Genomic DNA, 18,998 nt, shown 5'->3' with positions numbered 1-18,998 from the left:
CCCCCCCCAATTCACTGGCTCTCTTCCTTTTTCCGTGTTCAATTTTACAAGCCCTAAAAAATGTATATTCCTTACAACTCGATGATCACGCAAAATAAATGGGGTCTCGCGAATTCGTCGGAACGATTTTACGAAATCGACATCCATGCTTTATTATTATTATTATTATCATTTTTATATCCATCTCAGGCCCCGTTCTATGCCATCGCTGCTACCAGACCAAAAAAAAATTAAAAAAAAAGAGAAAAGTTCGAGACCCGTAGACAGCAAAAGAAAAACAAATATACTTCCCAAAAAGAAGAGGAAACAAAAAAGCCAAAAAGATTTGTCCAAACCAAGGAAAATCGTAGTCAACGGTAAAGCTACAGCGATACGAACCCCAAGACCCGTGAGTTCTGCCTGATGAAACGTAACGCACAGTGCGGAAAGTGTAACGTAAAATTCCGACGAGGTACCAGTACTCGCCGACAGAGGTCTAAGAAAAAGTTTGAATCGCGAAAGCAAAACGATTTTGAAAAAAAAGAAGACTGCTACCGAAAAAGTAAGCGCGCTACGTTAGAAGATGGAAAGAACGATCTGCAAACGTAAAGACGAGGGCCTGACGAGGGTCCGAGAGAAGGGGTTGTGTTCGTGAGATAACCAGGGCGAATTTTCATGCGACGTTCTATTCGCCCGATAAAATAATTACACCGTGCAAATAGTCGTAGACGTTCCACGGGGACATTTGCCAGATCCCGGGCTGCCGTAAAACCTAAGCAAAAAGGTAACCGTACTGCCGGTGCCGGACACGAGGACAAGGGCAGAGGGCGTACAGTATCTACGTGGGAGTAACGAGAGCTTTTCGTACTTTGGTCAAGATTTACATAAGAATAACCTGGAACAACAATCCCTCGAACAATTACCCCCCTTTTTGCGCGAGCCGAGCTCCCAGCAGTCAACTCTTCCCTTTTGGACCGAGTTTCATCCCCAATGGTCCACCACGTGTATTATTTTAACAATTCAGAGCAGCCATACCTACCAGCGGACTCTAAGCCTCCTCGTAGTAAGTCTAGACACTTTAGGGGTGGCTGCAGGGGTTGTTGGAATGGGCTTTGGAATTTTTACGGATTATACCGAGCTTTTTTTTTTTCAGGGGAGGATCAATCTGTTAAGGGTAGCTGTGTACCAGGGATTATTATCATTGCTTGGTTTATTGGTTTATCTTTTTTTTTTAAGGTTATCATGCTTGCAAAACAACCATCCAATATGACAGTTGCATAGGGTCGAAGTACTTTGGTATCGTGATTTATCGTAAGATTCTGCCATGTTGATGCCTTGAGGGCCAACAGGTTTCTCAACAACGAGATCTATCATTACGTTAACGCGCATGCGCACAGGCCTATACCTAAACACTATGATTAGACCGAGATTTGCGCCCTGGGCGATACCGCTCTACGTTAAACGGTCGCGTTCCGGCGCCATTCCTTTTGTTTAGCGGTTGGACCGAGATGCATTGGAACGAGGAATGCGGACTTTATTTTCCCTATGCTGCGGGGCGCTCGTGCGTATTTTCAGGTTAGATATGCGAGACTTCGTAATGACGTCTGACCTGGAAGTGATGACATTGACAAAAAAAAAAAATGTAAAATAAAAAAAAATTATATTATTACTATCAGCATCGTAATCAGTCAGATCGAGTAAAAATTTGGAAAAATTTTTTTTTTCACCAATTTCATAATTTTCTAATTATAAGCAAGACGGTTGATTTTATACCAAATGAAATCGAGACATTTGTACTTTTTTTAGAGTTTAGGGTCCCTAGGAATAGTTAAAGGAATGTACATTAAAGAAATAATTTTTCAATAAGCTGGCAAACTGGCTGCGTACGAACGTGAATGCAGATGCTGAGCTCAGTGACTCGGACAAAGCTCTCGTAGGCTGTGCCAGGGTAACTGGAAGTAAAAGGCACGCTGAACAGATACAGTCGTGCGTAACGGAAGCTGCATCTAGGACGCACAATAAATCGAGCCTTTTGATATGAAAAAAGTGCCTTCCAGAGAAGCAGGCAGCAGGTCGACAAAGTGCACTGCAGCGTGTCAACAGGGACTGTCATTCTGAGGGAAGTTCGTATGAGAATACGCAATTAGCAAAACCGTCCACCTATTCCTCCCCACAAAAACTAACGAACGTTCCTCGTGCAATTTATCGTGCATCTCTACCCTACGTATTACATATTTTAAATAAAATTCTAATGAACAAACAAATTTCTACCTTCGGTCTTCGTATTAGGATTTTTTGAAAATTCATCCCTGGTCTTTGCAACGACACTGAGAATCCCTGCCCGTCGTAAATCACCCCTGCTTTTTTAATGGTCGCCAGATTAACAGGACAGATCATCCCCATAACGGAGCAACAATCGTTATTGTCTCAATTGTTGCGGAGTAACGGGATACAGGGAGCCGATGACGTCATCTTCATCATTACTTTTAACACGTAATTCCGCGTGACGAATTACGTGCATCGTGCATTTTGAAAAACAATACCAAAGAAATTATCCAAATATCATGTGAAACCAGTTAAAAATTACATTAAAACGGCAAAAAAAAACAATTTTTCCGCTTAAAACGTACACGAGACAAATTTTTGGATTTTACGTGTCCAGAGGAGATTAACGCTAAAACGTCGAAAAGTGAACCCGAATATAACAAAAAAAAAAACGAGAAGATCAACCATAGAAAAACAAAATTTTTTTTTAAAAATTTAAAAACGCTTACAATTTGGCACGGTGCGGAATTCCACCGGATAAATCTGCAAAACTGTAGTCGGTCTCGTATTTAATTCGTGTCCCCTTCGCGGCCCGGATTAACGTTGCGAAATATCACAAAATTATGTAAATATGTCGAGAGCGAGAAGCACAGAAGGATCGAATAAAGAAACAGAGAGAGAGAGAGAGAGGCATCTTTATACAACATATCTATATGTATATATTATACAAATATATATATATTCACACAATGTCTACATCGGTATAGATACGTGTACTATATATAATATATATGTGTATATATATACACGCGCATTGGGAAAAATAGGGTGGGGGGGGGATAACTAACTGGAACGAGAAACGGTAGAACAGGGCACACGAGAGCCATTGAAAGATTAAAAAAAAAGGGAGGGGAGAAGGTATCCCAGAATGTACGTCTGTTTATATATATATATATATATTATACAGTATACTGTATAACGCATGCATAACCGTACTAAAGCTGCCGAAGAGCTTAGGTATTTAACTGGGAAAATGTTTGGCGTAACCATCTCTATACTTTATATATATATATGGGTATACCTACAGGCCACACTATGGTAATACCAGCCTACTTCACATCCCTTCTATCCGTGTATGCAGCAAGAGGGATGAAAATACAGATACCCGTAGTACGGGCGTAATGTTTTATTTTATTTTATTTAGAGCGAAAAGCTCTTGTAGTCAACCGACCGGTTTTCCCATGTATATACGATTCCTGCATACCTGGTATTTATATATATATAGCTATATACACGGTGTCTTTAACGTACATATAAATGGTACAAGCTATATACGATCTCGTGAGCACCTAGTAAAATCCTCCTGACTGTTCTTCCACTCTCTTGAGTCGAAAAAAAAAGAAGCACTGCGCTTTCGTCTCTGTATATTCACACCAGGAGGCAGCACCATGGTCGTATTTAGAGACTCTTGAAACGACACTTTTCGTATGAAACGTGTATCAGCTATAAATGAATATTTGCCGTAGGTACCTGCGTATTGTTTCATCCAGTATATTACTGGATAGTATATTGGTATATTATATACATATATATATAATATATATGGTATACGGACTTGCCGGTACAAATCTGATACGCGATTATAATGTCGGTTGTTGGCTGAACGACCGGTTTTGATGTTACGACGATATAGTTTCTATGGTGGCGAAGAGATCGAAATCGTTAGAATCGCTCAGGGCACTCGTGGATTCTACGAGCACTAATGTATTATTGGTACACTCGCACTATAGTGATTCAGCTAAACGTTTCTAATCGATGCGCGATTTATCAGTGTGAAAAATGACGAACTCAAGATAAGCATCGTAGTGTACACAGAACGATAATAAAATATGACTGAAATAGTGGGAAAATTTTTTGTTTAAATTTCCGTATATTCATATTTATTTTCAATGACCAGGGATACCGTGCGACAGTGCACGGCCCTGTAATCTTGCAAGGACCTATACGCCAGCGAAGTATATATAATCCGAGACAATGGCCGCTTTAGGGCAATCGGGATAGTCGACCTGGACATTAGACACGCGTTCCTCCCCATAGAATCTCTATGGTGCTGGAGTGGGTCTGGGTGTTGGGTGGGTGGAGTGAAAATACCATAAACCTCTCCCTTTCCTTGACGGTGGCCCTTAGGTGGTTTAGGTTCGCGTATACCAGGACTAAACAGTTGTACAATCGAATGAGGAGTTTGTGGGGGGGCCCCCTAACTCCCCCCTACGTAAATTGGGGCTCTGCAAGAGGAGGATAAACAGTTTATGTATATCGTAAGGGTTAAGATTTTTTTAGATATAGTATGTACATGCAATATATCTACATTGTTAGATATATATATATATATATATATATATATATATATATATATATATATGAACGTATGGCAAAATATAAGGCCCAGGGCCCGCTATGGGACTGAGGCTGAGAATGGGCTTCAAGTATAACTAATAAGCACCTGCCCGCCTTAGAAACAGGAACTTGATTCATTTCGTGGTAAGTACAGAGTGCTGCGTATTCGATGAGGCCCCGCGGGGGCTCGGGGCCTTTTTTAAAGCTTACAAAGCGAACTTTGTTTTTTCGCGCGAGAAAGACGCAAATACGAAACGAAGATAGCCGACGGTTGAGTGTGAAAACAAAATTTTGTATTTTGAAAAATTATGTTTGGAAAAAATAAAATATCTAAAATACTGCATGCCTCGTGGAATGACGCGTTATAGGTAATTTTGAGTAGTTCAAAGTGACTTTCCGTAGCTTCGATGAAAACCAGCCCGACACAAGCAGAAGTCACGTAGCTCGTTTTGATGTGGTTAGACGCGATCGATTGGCCAGGAAAAAGAAAAATCCAAGATAAGCTGTTACGGTAACTGAATTACGCGAAGCAAACGGGAACTGGCGTAAACGCATCTTGCGGCGCGTAAAGGCAATAGACGTTTGAACGAAGTTTACTATCTTCTTCGAGGAAAGAGACCAACCACTATACATACAGTCCGCCCCATCGTCAATTTAGCCACTGTATGAAGTTGCCAGCCAGCCCTCGTGCAAGGGGGTCGAATCTTTGACGTACACGAATATCCAAACTTCTGACAGTTCCGATTGTTTATCAAATGGCCCAGACAGACGTTACGCCATACGTCGATCTTTCGGAAAGCTCCTCTGACCCGATTGATGAATTAACAATGAAATTTCCCGAATTTCTATAGATCGACTTTCCAGCATTACTGAAACACGTTATCCGACTATCGGACGCAGTCCAAGAGGAATCCTCTGAAAAAATGTGCCAAACGAAAAAGAGGGATGAAGATGCAGGATTTCGACCAAAATAACTGATAGGCACGTTACGAGTAGACCCGTGTAAAAGTACCAAAGGGTGCGAAGAAAATAAAAAAATGAGTAAGCAGGACGTTGTATGAAGAAAAAAAAGTTTTTATCCCGTAAATGAGGATGGACCCTAATCGCAGCATCCCTGAGCGAGACGTTACAGTGATAAAGGAAAAAAAAGAAAAAAAAGTAAATACGAATAAAGTATTAGACGAAGAAACGAGCGTTCTCAATGAACAGAGAGGATGAAAAGTGCCTAACAGGGAGGATTGGCAATGCCTGAAACGACCGAGACAGGGTGAAAATGTTGGAAAATATAATCCGAGAGAGTTAGCAGAAGGGTAGTAACGCGAATAGAGAGGGATATAAGTAAGCCTGTAGGTATACGTACCTATATACATATATATATACATACCTCTATATATACCTTACACGTTAAAAGTCCGTGCAGCCGTAAGTATCCAGCTCTTGATCCTTTTAGGGGTAGTAAGAGTATAGGGGGTGTGTATACTATCATACTGCGAAAGAACGTATAGGAACAGGTAGCAAGCTCTATTCGACCTATAGGAAGGGGGGTGGGTCGGGGGGAGGAAGTGGATAAGCAGCAAGGGATGTTTTGGCGTAGGAGGTTAAGTGTTGCGTTAAACGCAAACGTCAGTCGGCCAGCGGAATATAATATTCCGCGCTGCGGAATGTTTTATTTCCGCAATAAAGTTCCGATTAGGTTGTGTTACCTCGTTCCCAAGTACGGCTGTTCCGTAAACCCGTAGTTACTGCGCTTTCCGCCAGGAGGCGCTGGCGGTAGAGAAAGTTAATTTTCCATTGGCCGCATACAGAGAGACTGTTGTGTACCAGCCTTTACTTTCATCCCTGCTTATAAGACATGCACGAAAAACTACCCCCAGGTAGTAAACGACGTCGGACAATGGCAGACGGAATGCAAGATATCCGGAGGGGGGTGAATTCAGCTGCATCCACAAGTGATGCGACAGGAACAAGGTCGTTGGCAAGGTGTAACTGTACCCTTAAATAATCGAGGTTCACCCTCTATGGCGTTACCAGGCTTCGCCACTGTGTATAAGGTTAGACTTTATTCAGACCTGGGAATCGAGGTACAAGACCCCCCCGTATGGGGGCAGGCATGTCGGCTGACTAAGCCTGGTGGAAGAAAATTCCAAGAGGGCTTTCTGGCGTCGGGGTGAGAAAGTTACCGATAGTGGTGGCGTCCTGATAAATATCTAAGACAAGAGTTTGACGCCTGTGAGCTTACGTGACAGGCGTATCCCGTGGGATAAGACTCTGGAGGAGCTTTGGCAATTCCTAAAGGATCCATACGTGCGTATACCCGACAGAAACGTCTCGGGAACATTGCCACTTCGTGAATAAGTGATAAATAACGTAGAAGCTGACGAGGAGTACCGAGAGGTTGAATTTCGTGGAGAGATCGGAGCGGCCGGTACGTACCGTATTATACGTAATACGCGAGTAATAATGGGAAGTGTAAGAATGAGTGAAAAAAAAATATATATAAAAAACTTTTATGGTAAATCGTCGTTTATCGTCGATATTATTTCGTAAATGAAAATCGACCCCTTTGCGTTTTTACCATCCCTCTGAGTTGCGGGATAGAAAACCTTCTGAATTAATCATACCGCATCGCGCCGGTTCTCGCAGGCAAAGCGCGGCGGCGGCGGTATTTTTGAAAATTCTACGTCGCCCTCAAATATTTGACTGTTTGACTTCCATTGCCAAGATCCGTGTTTACACTGAGCGACGATCGCAGCGAGCGAGTGTCGCGGGTATCCTTGGAAAATAATTCAGCGACAGCGAGAGCCATCCAGTGACAATCCAAGATATCTGAAACAAGTAAAAAGTTTAATACCGCCTAAAAAATCTCAATAACGTCTTCAATCTCGATCCAAATTCATAAGACACCTGCGAGGTCGGGAAAATTTTGAAAAAAAAATTTTCAATTTTTTTTCCAAAACAAATCCTCCAAGACCAGTTACAGATATCTGACTATTAACAAACTGACTACTTTCCCGAAACAGTGAAAAGTCCCAGATAGTATTCAGCCGCGCGTAAAATTTATCGAACGGATCGAAATGAAATATCGAACAAAGAGGGAAAAAATGAAAAAGGAGAAAAAAAAATGAATCTATATCGACGCTGATAGATCAAACAAACGTCGGATTGGATTATTTTTATCGTTGTTAATGGCGGCGGCTCCGCTCCAGGTTTCGTTTCACAAAGCCCCGCCGCTAAAATCAATTCCCCCGTAGCTCGCGTATGTCTACCTATGCGTGCACGTACGATAAATGCACGTAGATGCACCCGGCAACTGCAGCTCGACACTCGGCTGACCACTGGTCAGCGAAATTCGCAGGTGAACGCGAAAAGTCCTATCAAAGCTGACGAATACACAGTCGAAGAATCCAGTGAAGTTGTGAGAGAAAGAAAAAAGGTGAATAAGAGAGGATGAAAAACGTCGTGAAAGAAAAAAGAACCAGGAATAAACAGGGATAATTAGGCAGAAAGGGTAGCCGCGAAGAAATGTCTAAGCTAAAATATTTGAACGTTAATACGCGGCGATTTAACACGCGGTTATCGCTCAAAGGTACAGACCGATTAAAGACGCATTCACACCGTAAACGATACCCATAAAATCCAAGGGCTATAAGAGTCCGGCCCAAAAGGGAATGCACGTATGCATAAGGCCCACCGGTCCTTCCCTGCTCACTTCCCCTTTTGGAGTCACGTAATTGTCGTAATTATGCAATTATTATAATTGGCCCGCTCTCTTAATTTACCTATATGCTAATGAGGCCCCGGGCTTGGGCCCACCCATAACGGCGCTTATGAATTATTAATTGCGAAACTATACGACGACGCGGTATTATTTATTAACGCTAAGCGGCCGCCACGAGGAAACTCATCGGTACCGCAAACACGCCCCGAAATGTGGCCCTAACCCCTTCTTATTAAACTTTTTATTAGCCGCCACCCGTATCCACCCTGTTTCTAACGTTAATTACAGCCATGAGAGTCGCCACTGATTACGTAAACTTCTCCATTTCCCACAGTGTTGTGTATGTACACCGGCTCTCTGTATTTCTATATGTATATATACAGACATACACATTATATACTCAAAGGACAATATAACGGATGACATACTGTACCGTGACGCTCGGATCAGTGAACTGCATTAGAACAGTAGGTATTTCCATAGGAGCTACAAGAAGGTAGGTTTCCAATTGCCAGGTAACGATATGCCGGAATTCTCTTCTCTTATTACCTGTGGCAGGTGCTCTCTCGTGACGTATTGCGAGAATAGAACTAAGGACAGAGATAGAGAGATATGGGGAAAGCTGGACAGACAGAGAAAACACATCAACAGAGGGATCAAAATATGAAAGTTGATAATTGTCACTGAAATATGGTTACGTTAATGATGAATATTAAAAAAATAATTTGAATTGCGCATCACTCCGAAAATAATGCAAATGATTAAAAAAATTCGATTGGAAAAAAAGTTTTAAAAAGGTCTCACCTCATTGAAATAATTAAAGCCATGAAAAATACTCGAAGTTAATAGTCTCTGTTCACTGTAGTAGATTGGTATGGATGCTGTTATGCAACGTGGCAGTGGCCATTGATCACCACTTTAATTGGTAACGATCTTCCACGGATAATTAGCAACCAGTCGAGGATAGTCTTACCAGAGCGATCTACTTATAAAACAATCAGGGTCGTGGGAAACACTATGGAAAGATCAAGAAAGATCATTCGCTGCTTTGTCTAGATGTTGGTTACTCGTTATGTGTACCAGGAACCTAACCTAATGCGCGAGGAATGTCTAAGCAGCCGGGCTGTTAATTATATTCGCAATTAAGGGCGAGGAATTTTACTCCTAGTAACGTTCCTGGCACGAATCACGTGACCCTGCGAGGCCCGAGCGTATACAATATTATTGAAGGCTCAATGGTTGCATGGAATCTAGATGGGCGACTCACCGGTGGATTTACCGTATGTAAGTTATGGTACATTGCGGACTCGCCTTTATAATTCGGGAGGAAACTTTTCGAGAGCCGTCACAGCCTATCATGCTCGTGTTGGAATTCGACGACTCATGGGAACGGGACTTGTTGTTTCTCTTCCGTCCGTCTGTGTTTCCTTGATACACACGGAATTTTCGTTGAGACATCCGTGACCGAAGAAATAAGCGCGCGTGCGCATGCTCGTTCCGGCTTATCGTGCCACTCGTTAGTTTATGTTAATTGCTGATTTAAATTAGAAATATGAGAAGTAAACGGAGAGGCGCCTATCTTAATGCTCGCTCTTGTAATTGATGAAGCCGAGTGGTTGGCCATCGCGATTACGTCAAGAGGTTATGGCACACGAATTAAATTGATTTTTGTCACGATTTTTTCAAGCAAACTCAGGAGTGACGAGGTCATTATTTGTCCTTCTCCTCCCGCCCTTCCATTCGCCACAAGTTTCAATCCGCGGCCATCTTTTTTTTCCGTCCGACCTACCAACGTCAGATTTCTTAAAGTCCCGTTCAAAGAAAATGAATACGCACGACGGCCAAACATTGACATAACACAACCCACCGTGCTGAGTCCCTTTCTACGTCCCATTCAGGTTCATTGGCGCTACGCGGGTGTTTCAGGTAAGTCCATTAGGAGTGACTTTTTCCTTTTTCTTTATGGCTAACTTCGAATTAGTGGAGATATGCCAGCATTAGGAGTGACCACGGACGTAGATACCGGTCTGGAAGCTCTGGTGGTGAGGGAAGGTCTCACTAGCATTTACCAGTTTCTGTATTTCACTCCTTTGCCATGTGGAGCGGGACAATCTGGGGGTGTCTTTTGAAAATTTTGAAAGATGCTTGGTTACTTAAAAAGAGATAACCTTTATCTTGTGTCACGTGCCGTTTACGTTGGCACTCACGGTTGTACCAACTATATATCGTTTGTGTGTGATAAACTTTTTAATGCACTAAGAAACATGTAAAAAAATGGGCAAATTCTGATTGGCTGACTTTACGTATTTGTGTCGTCACGCCGCAAGATCAGATCCGTTTTGAGGGGCCATATTCTTACGAATCGAAACGTAAATAAGTCCCCTCAAAGTAAAACTGATGTCGCTTTGAACGTGACGTGGTCCCTGCGCAATCTTGGCCAAAATACGATCGCTACTGGCTATACTATGTCTAATTTGTATCATGGTAGGAACTACAAAAACGGGTGTCGTTAGTGGAGTCATCGCCACCACCAAAAATTGGCCAAGCTTCCAGACCTATGTGTACGACCGTGGGCGTGACTAGTGATAAATTCAAAGTGAAGCCACGGAGAACACAGTGTAACTAGAAGTCATTAGACAATGGTAGAAGCCACGGTCTTACACACAGGTCTTGCGACCATGGTAAATTTCAATGGTAGAGAGCGACATCCAATTTGAAGCAGTTTCGTAATTTATGACATGGCCACCACGCGTCGAACTTAACCTCTAAATATCACATTTCACGACGTTTAATATTCTATTTGCAGTGCCGGAGATTCGTGCACGCCCTTTAGTCTCAAATTTTTCGATGACAGAAAAGCTACGCATTCCGAGCAAAGTGTATGTAGCGGAATGGGGAGATCGCGTGCTGTCCCGGGCTGTAATTTAAGTTACAAGCCAATCTCGGAGTTATTTTCTCACTCCTTTCGTATACAACGTCAAACTTTTTTCCCATGCTTAATCATAGTCAGGTTACGCAACGTACTTACATCGTGAGAGAGTGAGACAGAAATGTTTTTATTTACGGAGCAGTCGATCACAGCGCCTCTTGTGACGGAGCAGAAAACTACAGGCTGACATCACATTGGGTTTCACCCATCGTTTCACCACACTACAGAATTTTTCAGGCCTGCATACGTGACACTGGTAGAAACGCACTATACAATTTTCGAGTTTGACGCTTCATATCTTAAAACTATACAGTTCCTAGACGTGCCGCCTGCACGCCAAGACGCTAGATGGCAGTGTGTATCGTACACCGCGTCTACCTATCTACACTCTCTTCATACCCAACGGCATAAGATACGTGATGCATTAGCATTCGATAGAGGCGGCCCTTTCAAGTGGATAATGAAGTGTGCCTGCACGAGACACGCGCTGGCCCTCACGCACGAAACCCAGTCAAAGGTAAATGTAAACGCGAAGTGCCTAATGTGTCTGGCTGGTGAGTCTGTCCCTCTACTTTTTCATTCTTCAACATTTTTTTTCCTACGCTCCTTCACCATAAACATTTCGCTCCACCTTCGCTCACTCTGATCCACCGAGTCTCTCGCCAGGATCCACTTAGAGGCACTTAACCTGTTTGCTGAAAATATTAAGCGCCGGTAAATATCGTAAAATAGAACAAATTCGTGTCGAGTGCGTTTGAGTGGCTGACGCAATCCTCCCATCCGGACGTTGTATTACCCTTTGCCATTTTATTAGGGGGCCTGTCAACGTCGAGTTCCGTGTACGCTTTGAGGTTAGAAATGCACAATTCCCCATACGCAAACCCAGCGTATTTCACGTGGATACGCGTGTCTACTGTTCTTCGTGCTGGATCCTATTTATCAAACGCCTAGAAGAACGATCTGCAGAGCTTCGCGGAACACTCAGCGTCTCAACGTAATCCGTACTAGAACGTAGTGCAACCACGACTACGGTACTATGAGGACAATAAGGAGGTAAGCGGCTTACAGCGCTATTGACATATAATATTCCCTTATACAGGTAGATTCATCTGTGATACCCCCGTCCGATTCGTCTAACTACCCCCCTAAGCCACCCTTCGAATTTCAGTTACATGCGTAACTTCGAAACTAAATTAATCAAGACACTCACAGTCCGAAGCTCGTATAGAAACAATACGCCAAGCGTAAGCACACTATGAATTTCTTATAAAATAAATACAATTTAATCGCATATATGCATCTAATTTCTGATACACTGTTTTACGTATAATTAAATATAATTCCGTATGTCTTTCCCAGTATGAATTTCACACCCATAGTCCAAGGTAAAATTTTTACAAAAATTCGTAACTTTATGACAGACTGTACCGCATCCTCGGGTTCAGGACGATATTTCGTAGTGGGAATCGACAGGTGTCTCCTGGTATCCCTAAGTACTGCTTACCGCGGAATTATGTCTGTCACGTCTGTCCGTTTGCCCGATTCATTTCACATAGCGTCCCGCACTCCGATTCTACAACCTCTATCCTGTGTGTCCCACTGTCTGTATACCCGCCACTCGTACCTCTGAATATTTCTTCCAGCCAGCCTTTGATCGCGCGACAAATCTTCAAGCTGGCTTAGCCCATTCGAGCGTGTCGCCGCAACGCCGGATTTCTCCTGCAAGCAGATATTCCATTCATTCTTTTTTTCACCCCGTTTACCAGCAGCATCGAACATTTTTCGTTTTTACAGCTAAAGTCTACACGTCATAATTCCATATGATCCGTCATGCAAGACATGTGTGTATACACTCGTGCAACATGTGTACCATACGTGTATCAATACCGCCTTGATATCCTTTATCGTTACCCTTCTGGATTTATCCGATGCTCGAAGAAAATTTTAGACCGTTTTACTATGTTATGCATTATATACCGGGTGGTCCAATCCAAAGTACTTACAACAGTCAAGTCCGTTAGGTTTACTGGTTACTTGTAATTAAACCACCCGGTATATACTCAAAGCGATGTTACCACTTACTTTTAGTCTGAAAAAAAATACAATTTCAATAATGTTTTCTTGACCGTATAAGTGGTAACATACTTTCGACTGACCCTGTATTTACGTACATTGAGTTTTGAGGATAGTGCCAATCGTTATCGAATTCAATTATTGAACATTTCTTATGTTTGAGTAAATAAGTATGAAGGGTTAAGCAAATAGTTCGTTCACACGGAAATTCAATTGCTAGGTTACTATCCGGACAACGACAAAGTCTAGTACCCATGAAAATTCTATTGTTATTGTAACTCACTAGTTTTCTTGTTCAATTTTACTAGACTTCTTGTCATTGTCACCGGAAATTTTTGTTTCCAAATTTTTTAACATTCTTTTGGCAACCGTGGCTATACATTTTTTCCAGTGTTTTAAGGAATATTTATTCAGACAATTTTCCTATGTGAACGCGACTTATGTACACACAACGTGCACCATAGGTATGTAGATACGTATGCGTATGCAAACGGGAAAGTGAACTCAACGCATTTCCTCATTTTCAGTTCATTTGGCCTCACAAAGCGGCCAGTTCGCCGACGCGTAGGCAAATGCATATACGCAGCACGCATAAAGCCTGTCAGTGCACAGGAGGAATGGGAGCGAAGGTCTGTTCGCGATAACTTCCGGCTGCTCGATAGGGTGAGTATCGACGATGCGACGTAGTCGTAATGCCCGATACAGTTCTAACACTATTGATACCATAAAAAAAAAATCAAAATGGCAGTGTTCAGCACGCCGAAAAATGAGAACATATGCATCCCGATGAAAATCGAATATAAATTGTTTGACTATAATTTTTTTTTATTTCCTTTCCAGTCATCAAGAATTGACAGTGTGAAACGACCTGTAGCCAGGACCAGGAAACGTTATTGTGCAATCGCTTGATGAATGCCAGATATCGAACTTGAGAGTGAATTTTAATGGAAATATATTTAAATATATTATAAATATATTATATATTTAATAGAAAACATATATATAGATAATAGATATATAGATGTATAGATAAAGAGAGTTATCTAATAGAGTTAACTAATGAGGGATGGCAGGACTGTTCAGCGATGAATTTTCATGAAGAGAGAGGAAGCCAAAAAAATGTGGCAATAACGTTCAATCCGGCAGTACGGACAATAAACAAGCCGATATTACCAATCATTAGTACTTAGTCAAAAGCAAACAAGCCGGTTTCCGGTCCCGATGTGCATAAAAGACCAAGAGAGGAAAGAGGAAAAGCGATGAACGTGGAAAAGGTATAGCGTCAACAGACAAATAAAATGAGAGAACGAGAGGAAACGAGATAACCAATGGAACGCGCAATCAAAGGCCCGGGCAATTTTTCATATATTCCCATTCATTAAAAACTAATCGTCCCGACGCCAGATTCTGGCATGTTTGATTACATCGCCGGTGCGGCACGATCGATTTCACTCCGAATCTCATGAAAATCGCAGGGGCATCTCCTACGAAAAAAAAAAATATATGTCTGTACATATTAATAGATATATGTTTACATACAGGGTTAGTCAGTAGAAACGCAGCAGCAGAAGTTGGCCGCAAGTGGCCGACGCGGCAGTGTGGCCTATCCAAAAAATGACATGTGTCTTTGACCAATTCCCGTAAGCGCAAACTGACAGTTCGCATAGCAATAAAGTTATGAAAATATTTCAATAGTTAGGTTACTGAAATAATTAATTAATATTGTAATAACAAAATGTAATATGAGTTAAGATTTCATTTCACAACAGATCACAATTAAAATATTGTAAGGTTTAAAATATTCACAATTTTGATATTTCCATGTAACGATGACAACTGCAATTCTGGAATATAATGCTGCAATTAATTTAAAAATCAATTCATTCAAATATTTTTATAGCAAAAAAGTGCAGGAAAAGAATCTGTTGTGAAAACAAAAGCTTAACTGATATTAGATTTTGTCATTACAATATTAATTAATTATTTCAGTAACCGAACTATTGAAATATTTCAATAACCTTATTGCTATGCGAACTGTCAGTTTACGTTTATGGGAATCGGTCGCAGTCATATATGATTTTTTGAATAGGCCACACTGCCGCGTCGGCCACTTGCGGCCAACTTCTGCCGGTGTGTTTCTACTGACTAACCCCGTATATTGCATGTATGCGTATACTATATATATGTCACAGCTATTTAATTTTACCCACATGCGTGGGATATTTCAAACGCGCTCTAAAATATTCCCTATGACTTTATACTAACAAACAATGGTATCACGGGGTATAATTTGACGTCATAAAAATACTGGTGCCTGTCTTGCTTTGAAAAAGAAAAAAAAAAGAAATACCAGTCCAGATCGACAAGTAAGAGAGATATCAGCGACGACAGGCTTCATTGTCGGCAACGGGGCCCTTCTGGCCCGATCCATTAGTGTAATTGCAATTTATTTAGTAATTACTTTAATTAGCGAGTACCCAGCTTTAAGAGGTTGACAGGGTAGCTCGAGGCACGAGAGCAGGAGAAACTTACGGGGTTGTGCGCGGGCATAGAAGAAGAAGAAGAAGAAGAAGAGAAAGACGTAATAAGAGTGGTATTAGCAGTAGTAAGAGAAGGAGACGTTGAAAGAAGGTGAAGATGAAGGGCTTTAACGAAATTAATTAACGAATTAGCCTTAAAGCACGGGGCGTAAAAACAAGTGGAAATCGGACCGAAGTAAATGACCAAGTCGAGGAAGGAACAAAAGGATTCTGAGCGAGGAGGATGAAGTAGAAGTCTGAATAAGTGAATCCAGCGTCTTTTCGTCAATTGAAATAGATAAGGCATTTCTGACTAAGCCATTAGAGCATTGGTGTAAACACGTTAACAGAGAGAAACAAAAATAATAGAAAAGATAATACTGTAATGGTAAAAACAGTAATAAAAAATCCGTATAAACTTCCCCTATCCATTTTCCCTTGTCACCCATTGTTTTACCCTGTAGAATTAAAACTTTGCCAATACTCGATACTGTCTTAGATAAACGCTGCCAAGTGGCGCCATCTATGCGGTACGGTAGAAAGGCGGCTCTTTTCAAAAATTACGTTTGGCCAGTATCCCAACCTCGTTCGAATCCCAGGTACGTAATTGGCAACATGTGTTATTCAGGTACGTTATAGCTACCCTTGGAGAGTCTACAAGGGATGCATCCTGGGCATTCGGTTGATCAAGGGTGAATTACGTTAGTCTCAATGACGTAGAAGCAAACGGTAAAAGAGATGACGATCGCCAGTCGGGGGTCGGTATGGCGTGTCCGTAATTCGTGCTCCAATTCAATTATCCCCATACGTATACAGCCGCTGCTGAGCAGCGAATTCAGACCGTGCAAGAAGGGGGTGGCTTTGCGTAATGTGACATAGGGTGGAAGTAAACCGCCCCTCGTGACGGAAGTACAACGGGATCCCCATGACGGTCAGTATTGTCGTCCTCGACGTGGATACTCAACCTAACCTAACCTAACCTAACTATCCCATGGGGAGTTGGCAATGAAAATTTCACCGGGGTCTCAATTTCCCGTAATTTTCAACGTACGAGCTTTTCCAACCCCATTCAAGAACAGTAGCAGATATTTCAAACCCCCCGAGCATCGTTGTTAACGCATCAATTAGTGATTTAAAAACAAGTTACACTACAATCCCGCACTGCCTGTCAAGGTAAATACAAAATTGATGTTCGGTCTTCAAAAAAAAAAATGAATTTTTTCTTTCGTATAAATAACATATTTTATTAGTTTAAAAAAAATGCTCACTACCAATCAGTTTAATTCTTCGATTTATTCTTCGTTTATAGTGTCTACGTTATGCACTATTCTCTGTCTACGGATTCTGATTAGCTGCGTAGGAACGATTCAACGTCCGACTGTTACAGCAGCTGTATATTTTTGATAGCCTCTGTACATCCTCTACACGGATGATAACAAGCACGAAGAAAGTATCCACTGGGTAAGAACGCATTTCGAGATAACGAGACAATTCTAAACCGTGCAGACGGAGCAATCGCCGCTAATTAAAGATCCAAATTGAAACGAACTGTAGCTTAGCAGCTTGAAATGAAAGATAACGCCCTACACGGGTGGAGCGTTTACGTAAACTAACGATCGGGCAGCCCGGTTTGTCAAGTAATAAAAGAAATTTGCATACGACTGCACAGCAGCGTAAGGTAAAACAAATGAAAAATAATATTTAAAAAAAAAACAAATTATTATATATGTATATTAAACATCCAAATTTTCATTCATTTATTCAAAATTAAAAATCTTATCAAACCTCTAACCGCTTAAACAGAGACAAATTAGATGCTAGGAATTTGATACTGAGAATATGTATTGTCAAGATCGGAGTTCGTAAAGTACTACGTAATACCTACAAGTATCTTTTTAGCAAACGACATTTTGCTAGCAGCTGTACTGGTAACGATTACAATTACTTCAGCTTGAATCGAAGGCCGGCCCTGCTCGATTTGCCATAGTAGACCAATCGAATCCGATAATAAGGGCATTATGTGTCCTCGGTAGTTATTAGATATCACCCAGTGACGTATTGTGTTTAATATATAAATATCCAGATAGCAACGTGCGTACAAATATGACAGCAATCGCGCAGCAAGACACGCTGTATCAATTGTTGGCAATCGTAAAAACTACGGTGAAAATGCACGGTAATCACGGGACATCATGGCATTTCATAGCACATTACCTATATATATTCTAACGTATCTTGTTTCTTAACTCTACACCCATACCGAAAAATCCGAGAACTAGCCTACGTTACCTTCGGCTGTTCACCCTTCGCTCATACATCCGCAAGCCAGGCGGAGGCGCCAGCCTATTCTTTTTTCGCCGGGAGCCGACGAGCCGGTATGACCTGGGAGTTCGGGTGGAACAGGCCCAACTCCGCCCAAAACGAGAGCTCTGACGGAACCTACTAGATAATGTGATAACTTAACCGATCCTGTAGATTTTTCGGACGCGTAAAATCGAGAAACGCAACCGTAAGTGCTGATCTTTGGGATCGCGTAAAGTCAGCAAACGCAACTGGATGCACGAACGGGAGCGGACGGTTACGGAAACGCACGGAGAGGTTTCCATCGGGTACTCTGCTGGGCAGTTTGGTAGGTCGAGACTATCTCCCCGCGGCAGATTCGAGCACCTCGACCGGAACTCAACAATAACGAAATCTTCCAAAAGCATTGGCGTAACTATACGAATCACCCCGAGAGCGTAGCTTCTGAGCAGAGTAGTGACCCGAAGGGAAACAGAAATCGAGAACGTTATCTGTATTGGTAGCGAGTAGTGATCGTGAATCGAAAAATCACGTCACAATATTTAAGTGCAACTCACAAAAAATATAGTAAAGAGTAAGCATGGCACGTGAGCTTTTACGTGAAGCGTGGGGTCAAAATTTCGAAATTTGAAAATATGCAGTGGAAATTTATAGCCTTTACCTTGTTGAATTTAAATGGTCGTCTGAAACAGCCGAATCATCTCGCGCGTTAAAGTCAATTTTAACGTGGAGTGTGCACTGCTTTTCGTACCTTTGAAGTCAACCACGAAAAACGTGACCTTTTGTTTCTTTTTTTTTTTTTTTTTTGAAAAATTTT

This window comes from Cephus cinctus, unplaced genomic scaffold, assembly GCF_000341935.2.
Source record: "Cephus cinctus unplaced genomic scaffold, Ccin1 Ccin1_scaffold0299, whole genome shotgun sequence".
NCBI lineage: Eukaryota > Metazoa > Arthropoda > Insecta > Hymenoptera > Cephidae > Cephus > Cephus cinctus.
This window is presented reverse-complemented; position numbering follows the sequence as displayed.